This window comes from Phalangium opilio, unplaced genomic scaffold, assembly GCF_054372755.1.
Source record: "Phalangium opilio isolate 3A_F unplaced genomic scaffold, DU_Popi_V2 ptg000390l_1, whole genome shotgun sequence".
Classification (NCBI taxonomy): domain Eukaryota; kingdom Metazoa; phylum Arthropoda; class Arachnida; order Opiliones; family Phalangiidae; genus Phalangium; species Phalangium opilio.
In genome coordinates this window covers 5,480,503-5,500,502 of record NW_028324234.1, presented here as the reverse complement: position 1 = coordinate 5,500,502, position 20,000 = coordinate 5,480,503, and the positions used below count along the sequence as shown (strand labels likewise).

Genomic DNA, 20,000 nt, shown 5'->3' with positions numbered 1-20,000 from the left:
CCCCACAAATCCTCTCTCGTTTGGGCTCGAACCACCAACCTTTCGGTTAACAGCTGATTGCACTAACCATTGCGCCACGGAAGCCCAAAAATTAAATGCTCGTCAGGTATTGTGGAAAAACTCTGACATTTTACGTTACATCTGAGACGACACAACACCGCTCCCGGGAGGGCTCGAACCACCAACCTTTCGGTTAACAGCTGAACGCGCTGACCATTGCGCCACTGAAGCCCAAAAATTAAATTTTCGTCAGGTATTGAGGTAAAACTTTGACTTTTTACTTCACATCCGAGACCTCACAACAGCGCTCCCGGATGGGCTCGAACCACCAACCTTTCAAATAACAGCCGAACGCGCTAACCATTGAGCCACGGAAGCTCAGAAATTAAATGGTTGTCACGCATTCTGGAAAAGTTTTGACTTTTTACGCTACATCTGAGACCCCACAACACCTCTTCCGGGTGGGCTCGAACCACCAACCTTTCGATTAAAAGCTGAACGCGCTAACCATTGCGCCACGGAAGCCCAAAAATTAAATGCTCGTCAGGTATTTTGGAAAAACTCTGACATTTTACGTTACATCTGAGACGTCACAACACCGCTCCCGGGAGGGCTCGAACCACCAACCTTTCGGTTAACAGCTGAACGCGCTGACCATTGCGCCACTGAAGCCCAAAAATTAAATTTTCGTCAGGTATTGAGGTAAAACTTTGACTTTTTACTTCACATCTGAGGCCTCACAACACCGCTCCCGGATGGGCTCGAACCACCAACCTTTCGGTTAACAGCCGAACGCGCTAACCATTGCGCCACGGAAGCCCAAATATTAAATGCTCGTCAGGTATTGTGGAAAAACTCTGACATTTTACGTTACATCTGAGACGTCACAACACCGCTCCCGGGAGGGCTCGAACCACCAACCTTTCGGTTAACAGCCGAACGCGCTAACCATTCGCCACGGACGCCCAAAACTTAAATGTTCGTCAGGTATTGTGGAAAAACTCTGATATTTTACGTTATATCTGAGACGACACAACACCGCTCCCGGGAGGGCTCGAACCACCAACCTTTCGGTTAACAGCTGAACGCGCTGACCATTGGGCCACTGAAGCCCAAAAATTAAATTTTCGTCAGGTATTGTGTAAAAACCTTGACTTTTTACGTCACATCTGAGACCTCACAACACCGCTCCCGGATGGGCTCGAACCACCAACCTAATGGTTAACAGCCGAACGCGCTAACCATTGAGCCACGGAAGCTCAGAAATTAAATGGTTGTCACGTATTGTGGAAAAGTTTTGAATTTTTACGCTACATCTGAGACCCCACAACACCTCTCCCGGGTGGGCTCGAACCTTCAACCTTTCGATTAACAGCTGAACGCGCTAATCATTGCGCCACGGAAGCCCAAAAATTAAATGTTCGTCAGGTATTGTGGAAAAACTCTGACATTTTACGTTACATCTGAGACCTCACAACACCGCTCCCGGATGGGCTCGAACCACCAACCTTTCGGTTAACAGCCGAACGCGCTAACCATTGCGCCACGGAAGCCCAAAAATTAAATGGTCGTCAGGTGTTGTGGAAAAAACCTTGACTTTTTACGTCACATCTGAGACCTCACAACACCGCTCCCGGATGGGGTCGAACCACCAACCTATTGGTTAACAGCCGAACGCGCTAACCATTGAGCCACGGAAGCTCAGAAATTAAATTATTGTCAGGTATTGTGGAAAAACTTTGGCTTTCTACGTTACATTTGAGACCCCACAACACCTCTCCCGGGTGGGCTCGAACCACCAACCTTTCGATTAACAGCTGAACGCGCTAACCATTGTGCCACGGAAGCCCAAAAGTTAAATGCTCGTTAGGTATTGTGTAAAAACCTTGACTTTTTACGTCACATCTGAGACCTCACAACACCGCTCCCGGATGGGCTCGAACCACCAACCTATTGGTTAACAGCCGAACGCGCTAACCATTGCGACACGGAAGCCCAAAAGTTAAATGCTCGTCAGGTATTATGTAAAAACCTTGACTTTTTACGTCACATCTGAGACCTCACAACACCGCTCCCGGATGGGGTCGAACCACCAACCTATTGGTTAACAGCCGAACGCGCTAACCATTGAGCCACAGAAGCTCAGAAATTAAATTGTTGTCAGGTATTGTGGAAAAACTTTGGCTTTCTACGTTACATTTGAGACCCCACAACACCTCTCCCGGGTGGGCTCGAACCACCAACCTTTCGATTAACAGCTGAACGCGCTAACCATTGTGCCACGGAAGCCCAAAAATTAAATGCTCGTCAGGTATTGTGTAAAAACCTTGACTTTTTACGTCACATCTGAGACCTCACAACACCGCTCCCGGATGGGCTCGAACCACCAACCTATTGGTTAACAGCCGAACGCGCTAACCATTGCGCCACGGAAGCCCAAAAATTAAATGGTCGTCAGGTATTGTGGAAAAACTTTGGCTTTCTACGTTACATTTGAGATCACACAACACCGCTCCCGGGTGGGCTCGAACCACCAACCTTTCGATTAACAGCTGAACGCGCTAACCATTGCGCCACGGAAGCCCAAAAATTAGATGCTCGTCAGATATTGTGTAAAAACCTTGACTTTTTACGTCACATCTGAGACCTCACAACACCGCTCCCGGATGGGCTCGAACCACCAACCTATTGGTTAACAGCCGAACGCGCAAACCATTGCGCCACGGAAGCCCAAAAGTTAAATGCTCGTCAGGTATTGTGTAAAAACCTTGACTTTTTACGTCACATCTGAGACCTCACAACACCGCTCCCGGATGGGCTCGAACCACCAACCTATTGGTTAACAGCCGAACGCGCTAACCATTGCGCCACGGAAGCCCAAAAGTTAAATGCTTGTTAGGTATTGTGTAAAAACCTTAACTTTTTACGTCACATCCGAGACCTCACAACACCGCTCCCGGATGGGCTCGAACCACCAACCTATTGGTTAACAGCCGAACGCGCTAACCATTGCGCCACGGAAGCCCAAAAGTTAAATGCTCGTCAGGTATTATGCAAAAACCTTGACTTTTTACGTCACATCTGAGACCTCACAACACCGCTCCCGGATGGGGTCGAACCACCAACCTATTGGTTAACAGCCGAACGCGCTAACCATTGCGCCACGGAAGCCCAAAAATTAAATGGTCGTCATTTATTGTGCAAAAACTTTGGCTTTCTACGTAACATTTCAGATCCCACAACACCGCTCCCGAGTGGGCTCGAACCACCAACCTATTGGTTAACAGCCGAACGCGCTAACCATTGAGCCACGGAAACTCAGAAATTAAATGGTTGTCAGGTATTGTGGAAAACCTTGACTTTTTACGTCACATCTGAGACCTCACAACACCGCTCCCGGATGGGATCGAACCACCAACCTATTGGTTAACAGCCGAACGCGCTAACCATTGCGCCACGGAAGCCCAAAAGTTAAATGCTCGTCAGGTATTGTGTAAAAACCTTGACTTTTTACGTCACATCTGAGACCTCACGACACCGCTCGCGGATGGGCTCGAACCACCAACCTATTGGTTAACAGCCGAACGCGCTAACCATTGAGCCACGGAAGCTCAGAAATTAAATTGTTGTCAGGTATTGTGGAAAAACTTTGGCTTTCTACGTTACATTTGAGACCCCACAACACCTCTCCCGGGTGGGCTCGAACCACCAACCTTTCGATTAACAGCTGAACGCGCTAACCATTGCGCCACGGAAGCCCAAAAATTAAATGGTCGTCAGGTATTGTGGAAAAACTTTGGCTTTCTACGTTACATTTGAGATCACACAACACCGCTCCCGGGTGGGCTCGAACCACCAACCTATTGGTTAACAGCTGAACGCGCTAACCATTGAGCCACGGAAGCTCAGAAATTAAACGGTTGTCAGGTATTGTGGAAAAACTTTGGCTTTCTACGTTACATTTGAGACCCCACAACACCTCTCCCGGGTGGGCTCGAACCACCAACCTTTCGATTAACAGCTGAACGCGCTAACCATTGCGCCACGGAAGCCCAAAAATTAGATGCTCGTCAGATATTGTGTAAAAACCTTGACTTTTTACGTCACATCTGAGACCTCACAACACCGCTCCCGGATGGGCTCGAACCACCAACCTATTGGTTAACAGCCGAACGCGCTAACCATTGCGCCACGGAAGCCCAAAAGTTAAATGCTTGTTAGGTATTGTGTAAAAACCTTAACTTTTTACGTCACATCTGAGACCTCACAACACCGCTCCCGGATGGGCTCGAACCACCAACCTATTGGTTAACAGCCGAACGCGCTAACCATTGCGCCACGGAAGCCCAAAAGTTAAATGCTTGTCAGGTATTGTGGAAAACCTTGACTTTTTACGTCACATCTGAGACCTCACAACACCGCTCCCGGATGGGCTCGAACCACCAACCTATTGGTTAACAGCCGAACGCGCAAACCATTGAGCCAAGGAAGATCAGAAATTAAATAATTGTCACGTATTGTGGAAAAGTTTTGACTTTTAACGCAACATCTGAGACCCCACAACACCTCTTCCGGGTGGGCTCGAACCACCAACCTTTCGATTAAGAGCTGGACGCGCTAATTACTTCGCCACGGAAGCCCAAAAATTAAATGTTCGTCAGGTATTGTGGAAAAGTTACGACTTTTCTCGCTACATCTGAGACCCCACAAATCCTCTCTCGTTTGGGCTCGAACCACCAACCTTTCGATTAACAGCTGAACGCACTAACCATTGCGCCACGGAAGCCCAAATATTAAATGCTCGTCAGGTATTGTGGAAAAACTCTGACATTTTACGTTACATCTGAGACGTCACAACACCGCTCCCGGGTGGGCTCGAACCACCAAGCTATTGGTTAACAGCCGAAGGCGCTAACCATTGAGCCACGAAAGATTAGAAAATAAATGGTTATCACGTATTATGGAAAAAGTTTGACTTTTCACGCTACATCTGAGACCTCACAACACCTCTCCCGGGTGGGCTCGAACCACCAACCTTTCGATTAACAGCTGAACGCGCTAACCATTGCGCCACGGAAGCCCAAAAATTAAATGCTCGTCAGGTATTGTGGAAAAACTCTGACAATTTACGTTACATCTGAGACGACACAACACCCCGGGAGGGCTCGAACCACCAACCTTTCGGTTAACAGCTGAACGCGCTGACCATTGCGCCACTGAAGCCCAAAAACTAAATTTTCGTCAGGTATTGAGGTAAAACTTTGACTTTTTACTTCACATCCGAGACCTCACAACAGCGCTCCCGGATGGGCTCGAACCACCAACCTTTCGATTAACAGCCGAACGCGCTAACCATTGAGCCACGGAAGCTCAGAAATTAAATGGTTGTCACGTATTCTGGAAAAGTTTTGACTTTTTACGCTACATCTGAGACCCCACAACACCTCTTCCGGGTGGGCTCGAACCACCAACCTTTCGATTAAAAGCTGAACGCGCTAACCATTGCGCCACGGAAGCCCAAAAATTAAATGCTCGTCAGGTATTTTGGAAAAACTCTGACATTTTACGTTACATCTGAGACGTCACAACACCGCTCCCGGGAGGGCTCGAACCACCAACCTTTCGGTTAACAGCTGAACGCGCTGACCATTGCGCCACTGAAGCCCAAAAATTAAATTTTCGTCAGGTATTGAGGTAAAACTTTGACTTTTTACTTCACATCTGAGGCCTCACAACACCGCTCCCGGATGGGCTCGAACCACCAACCTTTCGGTTAACAGCCGAACGCGCTAACCATTGCGCCACGGACGCCCAAAAGAAATGGTCGTCAGGTATTGCGGAAAAACTTTGGCTATTTACGTTACATTTGAGATCCAACAAGTCGGGAAAACCAAAATATTACCTCTCCGTGTCGAGAAGATTATATAACCTTAAGTATCCAATGAAAACGTCGACCTTTTGCCCTCATCCTTTCCCGCGCTTTGCGCTTCCGCATTTCATCCTTACTCTCAACATTATCTTCCTCCATTTTACATATAAAAATCAAATACTCACAAAAAGAAGTGGCAAAAACCTGCTGGCTCTTTACAACCACTTAATTTGACTTAATATCCAATTTCCAACAACAATAATATACCGGTAGTTTAATTGACATCCTACTAGCATCGAAATTCTCATAAGGAATGGCTCCGGCGGATAAAAAACGGCAATTTTCAACTAGGTGGGCGTTATCTCATAAGATTTGAAAAATATCATTTGTCTTTTTTACCAATGCCTAACCGTTTGGATTTTTTAAAGCAGTCTTAGCACCAAAAAATATTTTTGAATGAGGATAAAAAAGGTCTGTCCTCTCGTAATTTTTTAAGCTTTTATCATGATTACTCTATACAACAGTAACAAGGAGTATAAACGCATTAGTGGAAGCAGTATTTTTTTCCCAAAACAATCTCGCTTATGTTTATGCAATGAATGAAATATATCACAATGCACGGGCCTTGATAGATATAGGAGGCAATGAAGGAAATATATCGCATGCACGGGCCTTGGTAGATATAGGAGGCAATGATAATCTCTCTCTTTGCACGAGAGGTTTATCTTTAATATTTAAATAAATATAATTATTTTTAATTATTTTAATCTTCAATAATTAACATTAATAATAGTTAAATCGTTTAAAATAAAGTTATACTTATTATCTTCTCAAACTTTGCTAATATTGACGTTTAAAGTGAAGGGTACCCCTCTTCCCGCTTTCTTCAAATTTTGGGGTATATATACGATTCGTCTCCATTATAATAGTAAGGAAAAACCGCAAATGCGAAAACCTTTGGTAGCGATCCTACCTTAGGGAGGCTAGACGTTTCTCGTAACCCTAGCTGATCGCCGCGTATATCCTAAAACCAAACGATGATAATGGAGTAGAAGCCAATGATACAGATTGGTGTCTATGTGGAATAGACGGAAGACCAGTGGATGGTGGTGTTAGAAGGCAGTGTAAGTGCAGACGGGTGTCAATGTGGGATTGACAAAGAACAGAAGATGGTGGTGATTAGAAGCCAGTATGTACAGACTGGTGTCCACGTGGAATGGACGAAGACCAGAAGATGGTGGTGATTAGCAGCCAGTAAGAACAGACTAGTGTCCGTGTGGTATGGACAAAGACCAGAAGATTGGTGGTGTGAGAACTCAAGTAGAGGAGCCATTTCCGTGACTGTGAAAGCAGTTCGGAAATGGCGAACACGTTTGCTCCGATACGCAAACTGCGAACGCGGTCACGTGGGTGTAACAACGGACAGACAGACACACACACAGACAGACAGACACACAGACAGACACGGCCGTTACAGAACCTCTCCTGGACTACGTCACACGGAGAGGTAAAAACACCGCTCCCGGGTGGGCTCGAAACACCAAGCTATTGGTTAACAGCCGAATGCGCTAACCATTGAGCCACGAAAGATCAGAAAATAAATGGTTATCACGTATTATGGAAAAAGTTTGACTTTTCACGCTATATCTGAGACCTCACAACACCTCTCCCGGGTGGGCTCGAACCACCAACCTTTCGATTAACAGCTGAACGCGCTAACCATTGCGCCACGGAAGCCCAAATATTAAATGCTCGTCAGGTATTGTGGAAAAACTCTGACATTTTACGTTACATCTGAGACGTCACAACACCGCTCCCGCGAGGGCTCGAACCACCAACCTTTCGGTTAACAGCCGAACGCGCTAACCATTCGCCACGGACGCCCAAAAATTAAATGTTCGTCAGGTATTGTGGAAAAACTCTGACATTTTACGTTATATCTGAGACGACACAACACCGCTCCCGGGAGGGCTCGAACCACCAACCTTTCGGTTAACAGCTGAACGCGCTGACCATTGCGCCACTGAAGCCCAAAAATTAAATTTTCGTCAGGTATTGAGGTAAAACTTTGACTTTTTACTTCACATCCGAGACCTCACAACACCGCTCCCGGATGGGCTCGAACCACCAACCTTTCGATTAACAGCCTAACGCGCTAACCATTGAGCCACGGAAGCTCAGAAATTAAATGGTTGTTACGTATTGTGGAAAAGTTTTGACTTTTTACGCTACATCTGAGACCCCACAACACCTCTTCCGGGTGGGCTCGAACCACCAACCTTTCGATTAACAGCTGAACGCGCTAACCATTGCGCCACGAAGCCCAGATATTAAATGCTCGTCAGGTATTGTGGAAAAACTCTGACATTTTACGTTACATCTGAGACGTCACAACACCGCTCCCGGGAGGGCTCGAACCACCAACCTTTCGGTTAACAGCCGAACGCGCTAACCATTGCGCCAAGGAAGCCCAAAAATTAAATGGTAGTCAGGTATTGCGGAAAAACTTTGGTTTTCTACGTTACATTTGAGATCGCACAACACCGCTCCCGGGTGGGCTCGAACCACCAACCTTTCGATTAACAGCTGGACGCGCTAATTATTGCGCCACGGAAGCCCAAAAATTAAATGTTCGTCAGGTATTGTGGAAAAATTCTGACATTTTACGTAACATCTGAAACGTCACAACACCGCTCCCGGATGGGCTCGAACCACCAACCTTTCGGTTAACAGCCGAACGCGCTAACCATTGCGCAACGGAGGCCAAATATTAAATGGTCGTCAGGTATTGAGGTAAAACTTTGACTTTTTACTTCACATCTGAGACCTCACAACACCGCTCCCGGATGGGCTCGAACCACCAACCTATTGGTTAACAGCCGAACGCGCTAACCATTGAGCCACGGAAGCTCAGAAATTAAATGGTTGTCACGTATTGTGGAAAAGTTTTGACTTTTTACGCTACATCTGAGACCCCACAACACCTCTCCCGAGTGGGCTCGAACCTTCAAAATTTCGATTAACAGCTGAACGCGCTAATCATTGCGCCACGGAAGCCCAAAAATTAAATGTTCGTCAGGTATTGTGGAAAAACTCTGACATTTTACGTTACATCTGAGACCTCACAACACCGCTCCCGGATGGGCTCGAACCACCAACCTATTGGTTAACAGCCGAACGCGCTAACCATTGCGCCACGGAAGCCCAAAAATTAAATGGTCGTCAGGTGTTGTGGAAAAAACCTTGACTTTTTACGTCACATCTGAGACCTCACAACACCGCTCCCGGATGGGCTCGAACCACCAACCTATTTGTTATCAGCCGAACGCGCTAACCTTTGAGCCACGGAAGCTCAGAAATCAAATGGTTGTCAGGTATTGTGGATAAGTTATGACTTATTACGTTACATCTGATACCCTACAACACCTCTTCCGGTTGGGCTCGAACCACCAACCTTTCGGTTAACAGCCGAACGCGCTAACCATTGCGCCAAGGAAGCCCAAAAATTTAATGGTCGTCAGGTATTGTAGCAAAACTTTGGCTTTCTACGTTACACTTGAGATCCCACACCACCGCTCCCGGGTGGGCTCGAACCACCAACCTATTGGTTAACAGCCGAACGCGCTAACCATTGAGCCACGGAAGCTCAGAAATTAAATGGTTGTCACGTATTGTGGAAAAGTTTTGACTTTTTACGCTACATCTGAGACCCCACAACACCTCTTCCGGGTGGGCTCGAACCACCAACCTTTCGATTAACAGCTGAACGCGCTAACCATTGCGCCACGGAAGCCCAGATATTAAATGCTCGTCAGGTATTGTGGAAAAACTCTGACATTTTACGTTACATCTGAGACGTCACAACACCGCTCCCGGGAGGGCTCGAACCACCAACCTTTCGGTTAACAGCCGAACGCGCAAACCATTGCGCCAAGGAAGCCCAAAAATTAAATGGTAGTCAGGTATTGTGGAAAAACTTTGGTTTTCTACGTTACATTTGAGATCGCACAACACCGCTCCCGGGTGGGCTCGAACCACCAACCTTTCGATTAACAGCTGGACGCGCTAATTATTGCGCCACGGAAGCCCAAAAATTAAATGTTCGTCAGGTATTGTGGAAAAATTCTGACATTTTACGTAACATCTGAAACGTCACAACACCGCTCCCGGATGGGCTCGAACCACCAACCTTTCGGTTAACAGCCGAACGCGCTAACCATTGCGCAACGGAGGCCAAATATTAAATGGTCGTCAGGTATTGAGGTAAAACTTTGACTTTTTACTTCACATCTGAGACCTCACAACACCGCTCCCGGATGGGCTCGAACCACCAACCTATTGGTTAACAGCCGAACGCGCTAACCATTGAGCCACGGAAGCTCAGAAATTAAATGGTTGTCACGTATTGTGGAAAAGTTTTGACTTTTTACGCTACATCTGAGACCCCACAACACCTCTCCCGAGTGGGCTCGAACCTTCAAAATTTCGATTAACAGCTGAACGCGCTAATCATTGCGCCACGGAAGCCCAAAAATTAAATGTTCGTCAGGTATTGTGGAAAAACTCTGACATTTTACGTTACATCTGAGACGTCACAACACCGCTCCCGGATGGGCTCTAACCACCAACCTATTGGTTAACAGCCGAACGCGCTAACCATTGAGCCACGAAAGCTCAGAAATTAAATGGTCGTCACGTATTGTGGAAAAACTTTGGCTTTCTACGTTACATTTGAGATCCCACAACACCACTCCCGGGTGGGCTCGAACCACCAACCTATTGGTTAACAGCCGAACGCGTTAACCATTGCGCCACGGAAGCCCAAAAATTAAATGGTCGTCAGGTATTGTGGAAAAACTTTGGCTTTCTACGTTACGTTTGAGATCCCACAACGCCGCTCCCGGGTGGGCTCGAACCACTAAATTATTTGTTAACTGCTGAACGCGCTAACCATTGCGCCACGGAAGCTCAGAAATTAAATGGTTGTCACGTATTGTGGAAAAGTTTTGACTTTTTACGCTACATCTGAGACCCCACAACACCTCTCCCGGGTGGGCTCGAACCTTCAACCTTTCGATTAACAGCTGAACGCGCTAATCATTGCGCCACGTAAGCCCAAAAATTAAATGGTCGTCAGGTATTGTGGAAAAACTTTGGCTTTCCACGTTACGTTTGAGATCCCACAACACCGCGCCCGGGTGGGCTCGAACCACCAACCAATTGGTTAACAGCCGAACGCCCTAACCATTGCGCCACGGAAGCCCAAAAATTAAATGATCGTCAGGTATTGTGGAAAAACTTTGGCTTTCTACGTTACATTTGAGATCCCACAACGCCGCTCCCGGGTGGGCTCGAACCACTAACCTATTAGTTAACAGCCGAACGCGCTAACCATTGAGCCACGGAAGCTCAGAAATTAAATGGTTGTCACGTATTGTGGAAAAGTTTTGACTTTTTACGCTACATCTGAGACCCCACAACACCTCTCCCGGGTGGGCTCGAACCACCAACCTTTCGATTAACAGCTGAACGCGCTAACCATTGCGCCACGGAAGCCCAAAATTTCAATGTTCGTCAGGTATTGTGGAAAAACTCTGACATTTTATGTTACATCTGAGACGTCACAACACCGCTCCCGGGAGGGCTCAAACCACCAGGCTTTTGAATAGCAGCTGAACGCGCTAACCATTGCGCCACGGAAGCCCAAAAATTAAATGGTCGTCCGGTATTGTGGAAAAACTTTGACTTTTTACGTAACATCTGAGACCTCATAGCACCGCTCCCGGGTGTGCTCGAACCACCAACCTTTCTGTTAACAGCCGAACGCGCTAACGATTGCGCCACGGAAGCCCAAAATTTAAATGGTCGTCCGGTATTGTGGAAAAACCTTGACTTTTTACGTCACATCTGAGACGTCACAACACCGCTCCCGGATGGGCTCGAACCACCAACCTATTGGTTAACAGCCGAACGCGCTAACCATTGAGCCACGGAAGCTCTGAAATTAAATGGTTGTCACGTATTGTGGAAAAGTTTTGACTTTTTACGCTACATCTGAGACCCCACAACACCTCTCCCGGGTGGGCTCAAACCTTCAACCTTTCGATTAACAGCTGAACGCGCTAGTCATTGCGGCACGGAAGCCCAAAAATTAAATGTTCGTTAGGTATTGTGGAAAAACTCTGACATTTTACGTTACATCTGAGACCTCACTACACCGCTCCCGGATGGGCTCGAACCACCAACCTATTGGTTAAAAGCCGAACGCGCTAACCATTGCGCCACGGAAGCCCAAAAATTAAATGGTCGTCAGGTGTTGTGGAAAAAACCTTGGCTTTTTACGTCACATCTGAGACGTCACAACACCTATTCCGGTTGGGCTCGAACCACCAACCTTTCGGTTAACAGCCGAACGCGCTAACCATTGCGCCAAGGAAGCCCAAAAATTTAATGGTCGTCAGGTATTGTGGCAAAACTTTGGCTTTCTACGTTACATTTGAGATCCCACACCATCGCTCCCAGGTGGGCTCGAACCACCAACCTATTGGTTAACAGCCGAACGCGCTAACCATTCAGCCACGGAAGCTCAGAAATTAAATGGTTGTCACGTATTGTGGATAAGTTATGACTTATAACTTTACATCTGAGACCCTACAACACCTCTCTCGGTTGGGCTCGAACCACCAACCTTTCGGTTAACAGCCGAACGCGCTAACCATTGCGCCAAGGAAGCCCAAAAAATAAATGGTCGTCAGGTATTGTGGAAAAACTTTGGCTTTCTACGTTACAATTGAGATCCCACAACACCGCTCCCGGGTGGGCTCGAACCACCAACGTACTGGCTAACAGCCGAACGCGCTAAGCATTGAGCCACGGAAGCTCAGAAATTAAATGGTTGTTACGTATTGTGGAAAAGTTTTGACATTTTACGCTACATCTGAGACCCCACAAAACCTCTCCCGGGTGGGCTCGAACCACCAACCTTTCGATTAACAGCTGAACGCGCTAATTATTGCGCCACGGAAGCCCAAAAATTAAATGTTCGTCAGGTATTGTGGAAAAACTCTGACATTTTACGTTACATTCGAGACGTCACAACACCGCTCCCGGGAGGGCTCAAACCACCAGTCTTTTGAATAGCAGCTGAACGCGCTAACCATTGCGCCACGGAAGCCTAAATATTAAATGGTCGTCATGTATTGTGGAAAAACTCTGACTTTTTACGTTACATCTGAGACCTCACAAAACGCTCCCGGATGGGCTCGAAAAACCAAAATTTCGGTTAAAAGCCGAAAGCGCTAGCCATTGAGCCACGGAAGCTCTGAAATTAAATGGTCGTCCGGTATTGTGGAAAAACTTTGACTTTTTACGTAACATCTGAGACCTCATAGCACCGCTCCCGGGTGTGCTCGAACCACCAACCTTTCTGTTAACAGCCAAACGCGCTAACCATTGCGCCAAGAAAGCCCAAATATTAAATATTCGTCAGGTATTGTGGAAAAACTCTGACATTTTACGTCACATCTGAGAACTCACAACACCGCTCCCGGGTGGGCCCGAACCACCAACCTATTGGGTAACAGCCGAACACGCTAAACATTGAGCCACGGAAGCTCAGAAATTAAATCGTTGTCACGTATTGTGGAAAAGTTTTGACTTTTTACGCTACATCTGAGACCCCACAACACCTCTCCCGGGTGGGCTCGAACCACCAACCTTTCGATTAACAGAAGAACGCGCTAACCATTGCGCCACGGAAGCTCAAAAATTAAATGGTCGTCAGGTATTGTGGAAAAACCTTGACTTTTTACGTCACATCTGAGACCTCACAACACCGCTCCCGGATGGGCTCGAACTACCAAACTATTGGTTAACAGCCGAACGCGCTAACCATTGAGCCACGGAAGCTCAGAAATTAAATGGTCATCAGGTATTGTGGAAAAACTTTGGCTTTCTACGTTACATTTGAGATCCCACAACACCGCTCCCGGGTTTGCTCGAACCACCAACCTATTGGCTAACAGCCGAACGCGCTAAACATTGAGCCACGGAAGCTCAGAAATTAAATCGTTGTCACGTATTGTGGAAAAGTTTTGACTTTTTACGCTACATCTGAGACCCCACAACACCTCTCTCGGGTGGGCTCGAACCACCAACCTTTCGATTAACAGCTGAATGCGCTAATTATTGCGCCACGGAAGCCCAAAAATTAAATGGTCGTCAGGTATTCTGGAAAAACCTTGACTTTTTACGTCACATCTGAGACCTCACAACACCGCTCCCGAAAGGGCTCAAACCACCAGTCTTTTGAATAACAGCTGAACGCACTAACCATTGCGCCCCGGAAGCCCAAAAATTAAATGGTCGGCAGGTATTGTGGAAAAACTTTGGCTTTCTACGTTACATTTGAGATCCCACAACACCGCTCCCGGGTGGGCTCGAACCACCAACCTATTGGCTAACAGCCGAACGCGCTAACCTTTGAGCCACGAAAGCTCAGAAATTAAATGGTTGTCACGTATTGTGGAAAAGTTTTGACTTTTTACGCTACATCTGAGACCCCACAACACCTCTCTCGGGTGGGCTCGAACCACCAACCTTTCGATTAACAGCTGAATGCGCTAATTATTGCGCCACGGAAGCCCAAAAATTAAATGGTCGTCAGGTATTCTGGAAAAACTTTGGCTTTCTACGTTACATTCGTGATCCCAAAACACCGCTCCCGGGTGGGCTTGAACCACCAACCTTTCGGTTACCAGCCGAACGCGCTAACCATTGCGCCACGGAAGCCCAAAAATTAAATGGTCGTCAGGTATTGTGGAAAAACTTTGGCCTTCTACGTTACATGTGAGATCCCACAACACCGCTCCCGGGTGGCCTCGAACCACCAACCTATTGGTTAACAGCCGAACGCGCTAACCATTGAGCCACGGAAGCCCAAAAATTAAATGGTCGTCAGGTATTGTGGAAAAACCTTGACTTTTTACGTAACATCTGAGACGTCACAACACCGCTCCCGGGTATGCTTGAAGCACCAACCTATTGGCTAACAGCCGAACGCGCTAACCATTGAGCCACGGAAGCTCAGAAATTAAATGGTTGTCAGGTATTGTGGAAAAACTTTGGCTTTCTACGTTACATTTGAGACCCCACAACCACCAACCTTTCGATTAACAGCTGAACGCGCTAACCATTGAGCCACGGAAGCTCAGAAATTAAATGGTCGTCAGGTATTGTGGAAAAACTTTGGCTTTCTACATTACATTCGAGATCCCACAACACCGCTCCCGGGTATGCTTGAAGCACCAACCTATTGGCTAACAGCCGAACGCGCTAACCATTGAGCCACGGAAGCTCAGAAATTAAATGGTTGTCAGGTATTGTGGAAAAACTTTGGCTTTCTACGTTACATTTGAGACCCCACAACCACCAACCTTTCGATTAACAGCTGAACGCGCTAACCATTGAGCCACGGAAGCTCAGAAATTAAATGGTCGTCAGGTATTGTGGAAAAACTTTGGCTTTCTACGTTACATTTGAGATCCCACAACACCGCTCCCGGGTGGGCTCGAACCACCAACCTATTGGCTAACAGCCGAACGCGCTAACCTTTGAGCCACGAAAGCTCAGAAATTAAATGGTTGTCACGTATTGTGGAAAAGTTTTGACTTTTTACGCTACATCTGAGACCCCACAACACCTCTCTCGGGTGGGCTCGAACCACCAACCTTTCGATTAACAGCTGAATGCGCTAATTATTGCGCCACGGAAGCCCAAAAATTAAATGGTCGTCAGGTATTCTGGAAAAACTTTGGCTTTCTACGTTACATTCGTGATCCCACAACACCGCTTCCGGGTGGGCTTGAACCACCAACCTTTCGGTTACCAGCCGAACGCGCTAACCATTGCGCCACGGAAGCCCAAAAATTAAATGGTCGTCAGGTATTGTGGAAAAACTTTGGCCTTCTACGTTACATGTGAGATCCCACAACACCGCTCCCGGGTGGCCTCGAACCACCAACCTATTGGTTAACAGCCGAACGCGCTAACCATTGAGCCACGGAAGCCCAAAAATTAAATGGTCGTCAGGTATTGTGGAAAAACCTTGACTTTTTACGTAACATCTGAGACGTCACAACACCGCTCCCGGGTATGCTTGAAGCACCAACCTATTGGCTAACAGCCGAACGCGCTAACCATTGAGCCACGGAAGCTCAGAAATTAAATGGTTGTCAGGTATTGTGGAAAAACTTTGGCTTTCTACGTTACATTTGAGACCCCACAACCACCAACCTTTCGATTAACAGCTGAACGCGCTAACCATTGAGCCACGGAAGCTCAGAAATTAAATGGTCGTCAGGTATTGTGGAAAAACTTTGGCTTTCTACGTTACATTCGAGATCCCACAACACCGCTCCCGGGTATGCTTGAAGCACCAACCTATTGGCTAACAGCCGAACGCGCTAACCATTGAGCCACGGAAGCTCAGAAATTAAATGGTTGTCAGGTATTGTGGAAAAACTTTGGCTTTCTACGTTACATTTGAGACCCCACAACCACCAACCTTTCGATTAACAGCTGAACGCGCTAACCATTGAGCCACGGAAGCTCAGAAATTAAATGGTCGTCAGGTATTGTGGATAAACTTTGGCTTTCTACGTTACATTTGAGATCCCACAACACCGCTCCCGGGTGGGCTCGAACCACCAACCTATTGGCTAACAGCCGAACGCGCTAACCTTTGAGCCACGAAAGCTCAGAAATTAAATGGTTGTCACGTATTGTGGAAAAGTTTTGACTTTTTACGCTACATCTGAGACCCCACAACACCTCTCTCGGGTGGGCTCGAACCACCAACCTTTCGATTAACAGCTGAATGCGCTAATTATTGCGCCACGGAAGCCCAAAAATTAAATGGTCGTCAGGTATTCTGGAAAAACTTTGGCTTTCTACGTTACATTCGTGATCCCACAACACCGCTTCCGGGTGGGCTTGAACCACCAACCTTTCGGTTACCAGCCGAACGCGCTAACCATTGCGCCACGGAAGCCCAAAAATTAAATGGTCGTCAGGTATTGTGTAAAAACTTTGGCCTTCTACGTTACATGTGAGATCCCACAACACCGCTCCCGGGTGGCCTCGAACCACCAACCTATTGGTTAACAGCCGAACGCGCTAACCATTGAGCCACGGAAGCCCAAAAATTAAATGGTCATCAGGTATTGTGGAAAAACCTTGACTTTTTACGTAACATCTGAGACGTCACAACACCGCTCCCGGGTATGCTTGAAGCACCAACCTATTGGCTAACAGCCGAACGCGCTAACCATTGAGCCACGGAAGCTCAGAAATTAAATGGTTGTCAGGTATTGTGGAAAAACTTTGGCTTTCTACGTTACATTTGAGACCCCACAACCACCAACCTTTCGATTAACAGCTGAACGCGCTAACCATTGAGCCACGGAAGCTCAGAAATTTAATGGTCGTCAGGTATTGTGGAAAAACTTTGGCTTTCTACGTTACATTCGAGATCCCACAACACCGCTCCCGGGTATGCTTGAAGCACCAACCTATTGGCTAACAGCCGAACGCGCTAACCATTGAGCCACGGAAGCTCAGAAATTAAATGGTTGTCAGGTATTGTGGAAAAACTTTGGCTTTCTACGTTACATTTGAGACCCCACAACCACCAACCTTTCGATTAACAGCTGAACGCGCTAACCATTGAGCCACGGAAGCTCAGAAATTAAATGGTCGTCAGGTATTGTGGAAAAACTTTGGCTTTCTACGTTACATTTGAGATCCCACAACACCGCTCCCGGGTGGGCTCGAACCACCAACCTATGGGTCAACAGCAGAACGCGCTAACCATTGCGCCACGGAAGCCCAAAAATTAAATGCTCGTCAGGTTTTGCGTAAAAACCTAGACTTTTTACGTCACATCTGAGACCTCACAACACCGCTCCCGGATGAGCTCGAACCACCAACCAATTGGTTAACAGCCGAACGCGCTAACCATTGAGCCACGGAAGCTCAGAAATTAAATGGTCGTCAGGTATTGTGGAAACACCTTGACTTTTTACGTCACATCTGAGACCTCAAAACACCGCTCCCGAAAGGGCTCAAACCACCAGTCTTTTGAATAACAGCTGAACGCGCTAACCATTGCGCCACGGAAGCCCAAAAATTAAATGGTCGTCAGGTATTGTGGAAAAACTTTGGCTTTCTACGTTACATTTGAGATCCCACAACACCGCTCCCGGGTGGGCTCGAACCACCAACCTATTGGCTAACAGCCGAACGCGCTAACCATTGAGCCACGAAAGCTCAGAAATTAAATGGTTGTCACGTATTGTGGAAAAGTTTTGACTTTTTACGCTACATCTGAGACCCCACAACACCTCTCTCGGGTGGGCTCAAACCACCAACCTTTCGATTAACAGCTGAACGCGCTAATTATTGCGCCACGGAAGCCCAAAAATTAAATGGTCGTCAGGTATTCTGGAAAAACTTTGGCTTTCAACGTTACATTCGTGATCCCACAACACCGCTCCCGGGTGGGCTTGAACCACCAACCTTTCGGTTAACAGCCGAACGCGCTAACCAATTGCGCCACGGAAGCCCAAAAATTAAATGGTCCTCAGGTATTGTGGAAAAACTTTGGCTTTCTACGTTACATGTGAGATCCCACAACACCGCTCCCGGGTGGCATCGAACCACCAACGAATTGGTTAACAGCCGAACGCGCTAACCATTGAGCCACGGAAGCCCAAAAATTAAATGGTCGTCAGGTATTGTGGAAAAACCTTGACTTTTTACGTAACATCTGAGACGTCACAACACCGCTCCCGGATGGGCTTGAACCACCAACCTTTCGGTTAACAGCCGAACGCGCTAACCATTGCGCCACGGAAGCCCAAAAATTAAATGGTCGTCAGGTATTGTGGAAAAACTTTGGCTTTCTACGTTACATTCGAGATCCCACAACACCGCTCCCGGGTATGCTTGAAGCACCAACCTATTGGCTAACAGCCGAACGTGCAAACCATTGAGCCACGGAAGCTCAGAAATTAAATGGTTGTCAGGTATTGTGGAAAAACTTTGGCTTTCTACGTTACATTTGAGACCCCACAACCACCAACCTTTCGATTAACAGCTGAACGCGCTAACCATTGAGCCACGGAAGCTCAGAAATTAAATGGTCGTCAGGTATTGTGGAAAAACTTTGGCTTTCTACGTTACATTTGAGATCCCACAACACCGCTCCCGGGTGGGCTCGAACCACCAACCTATGGGTCAACAGCAGAACGCGCTAACCATTGCGCCACGGAAGCCCAAAAATTAAATGATTGTCACGCATTGTGGATAAGTTTTGACTTTTTACGCTACATATGAGACCCCACAACACCTCTCCCGGGTGGGCTCGAACCTTCAACCTTTCGATTAACAGCTGAACGCGCTAATCATTGCGCCACGGAAGCCCAAAAATTAAATGTTCGTCAGGTATTGTGAAAAACTCTGACATTTTACGTAACATCTGAGACCTCACAACACCGCATCCCGGATGGGCTCGAACCACAAACCTATTGGTTAACAGCCGAACGCGATAACCATTGAGCCACGGAAGCTCGGAAATTAAATGGTTGTCAGGTATTGTGGATAAGTTATGACTTATTACGTTACATCTGATACCCTACAACACCTCTCCCGGTTGGGATCGAACCACCAACCTTTCGGTTAACAGACGAACGCGCTAACCATTGCCCCAAGGAAGCCCAAAAATTAAATGTTCGTCAGGTATTGTGGAAAAACCTTGAATTTTTACGTTACATTTGAGATCCCACAACACCGCTCCCGGGTGGGCTCGAACCACCAACCTATTGGTTAACAGCCGAACGAGCTAATCATTGAGCCACGGAAGCCCAGAAATTAAATGGTTGTCACGTATTGTGTAAAAACCTTGACTTTTTACGTCACATCTGAGACCTCACAACACCGCTCCCGGATGGGCTCGAACCACCACCTATTGGTTAACAGCCGAACGCGCTAACCATTGAGCCACGGAAGCCCAAAAATTCAATGTTCGACAGGTATTGTGGAAAAACTCTGACATTTTATGTTACATTTGAGA

General features: G+C 47.0%; 3 non-coding genes across 3 annotated transcripts; all 3 read right to left on the bottom strand.

Moving 5' to 3' along the window:
- Nucleotides 1-14,586: 14,586 nt before the first annotated feature.
- TRNAT-GGU (transfer RNA threonine (anticodon GGU)) lies at nucleotides 14,587-14,659 on the bottom strand. The gene has a single exon. It is a non-coding gene; the product is annotated as a tRNA-Thr (tRNA).
- A 1,057-nt stretch (nucleotides 14,660-15,716) lies between these two features.
- On the bottom strand, nucleotides 15,717-15,789 carry TRNAT-GGU (transfer RNA threonine (anticodon GGU)). The gene has a single exon. It is a non-coding gene; the product is annotated as a tRNA-Thr (tRNA).
- A 1,057-nt stretch (nucleotides 15,790-16,846) lies between these two features.
- Nucleotides 16,847-16,919, bottom strand: TRNAT-GGU (transfer RNA threonine (anticodon GGU)). The gene has a single exon. It is a non-coding gene; the product is annotated as a tRNA-Thr (tRNA).
- Nucleotides 16,920-20,000: the final 3,081 nt, after the last annotated feature.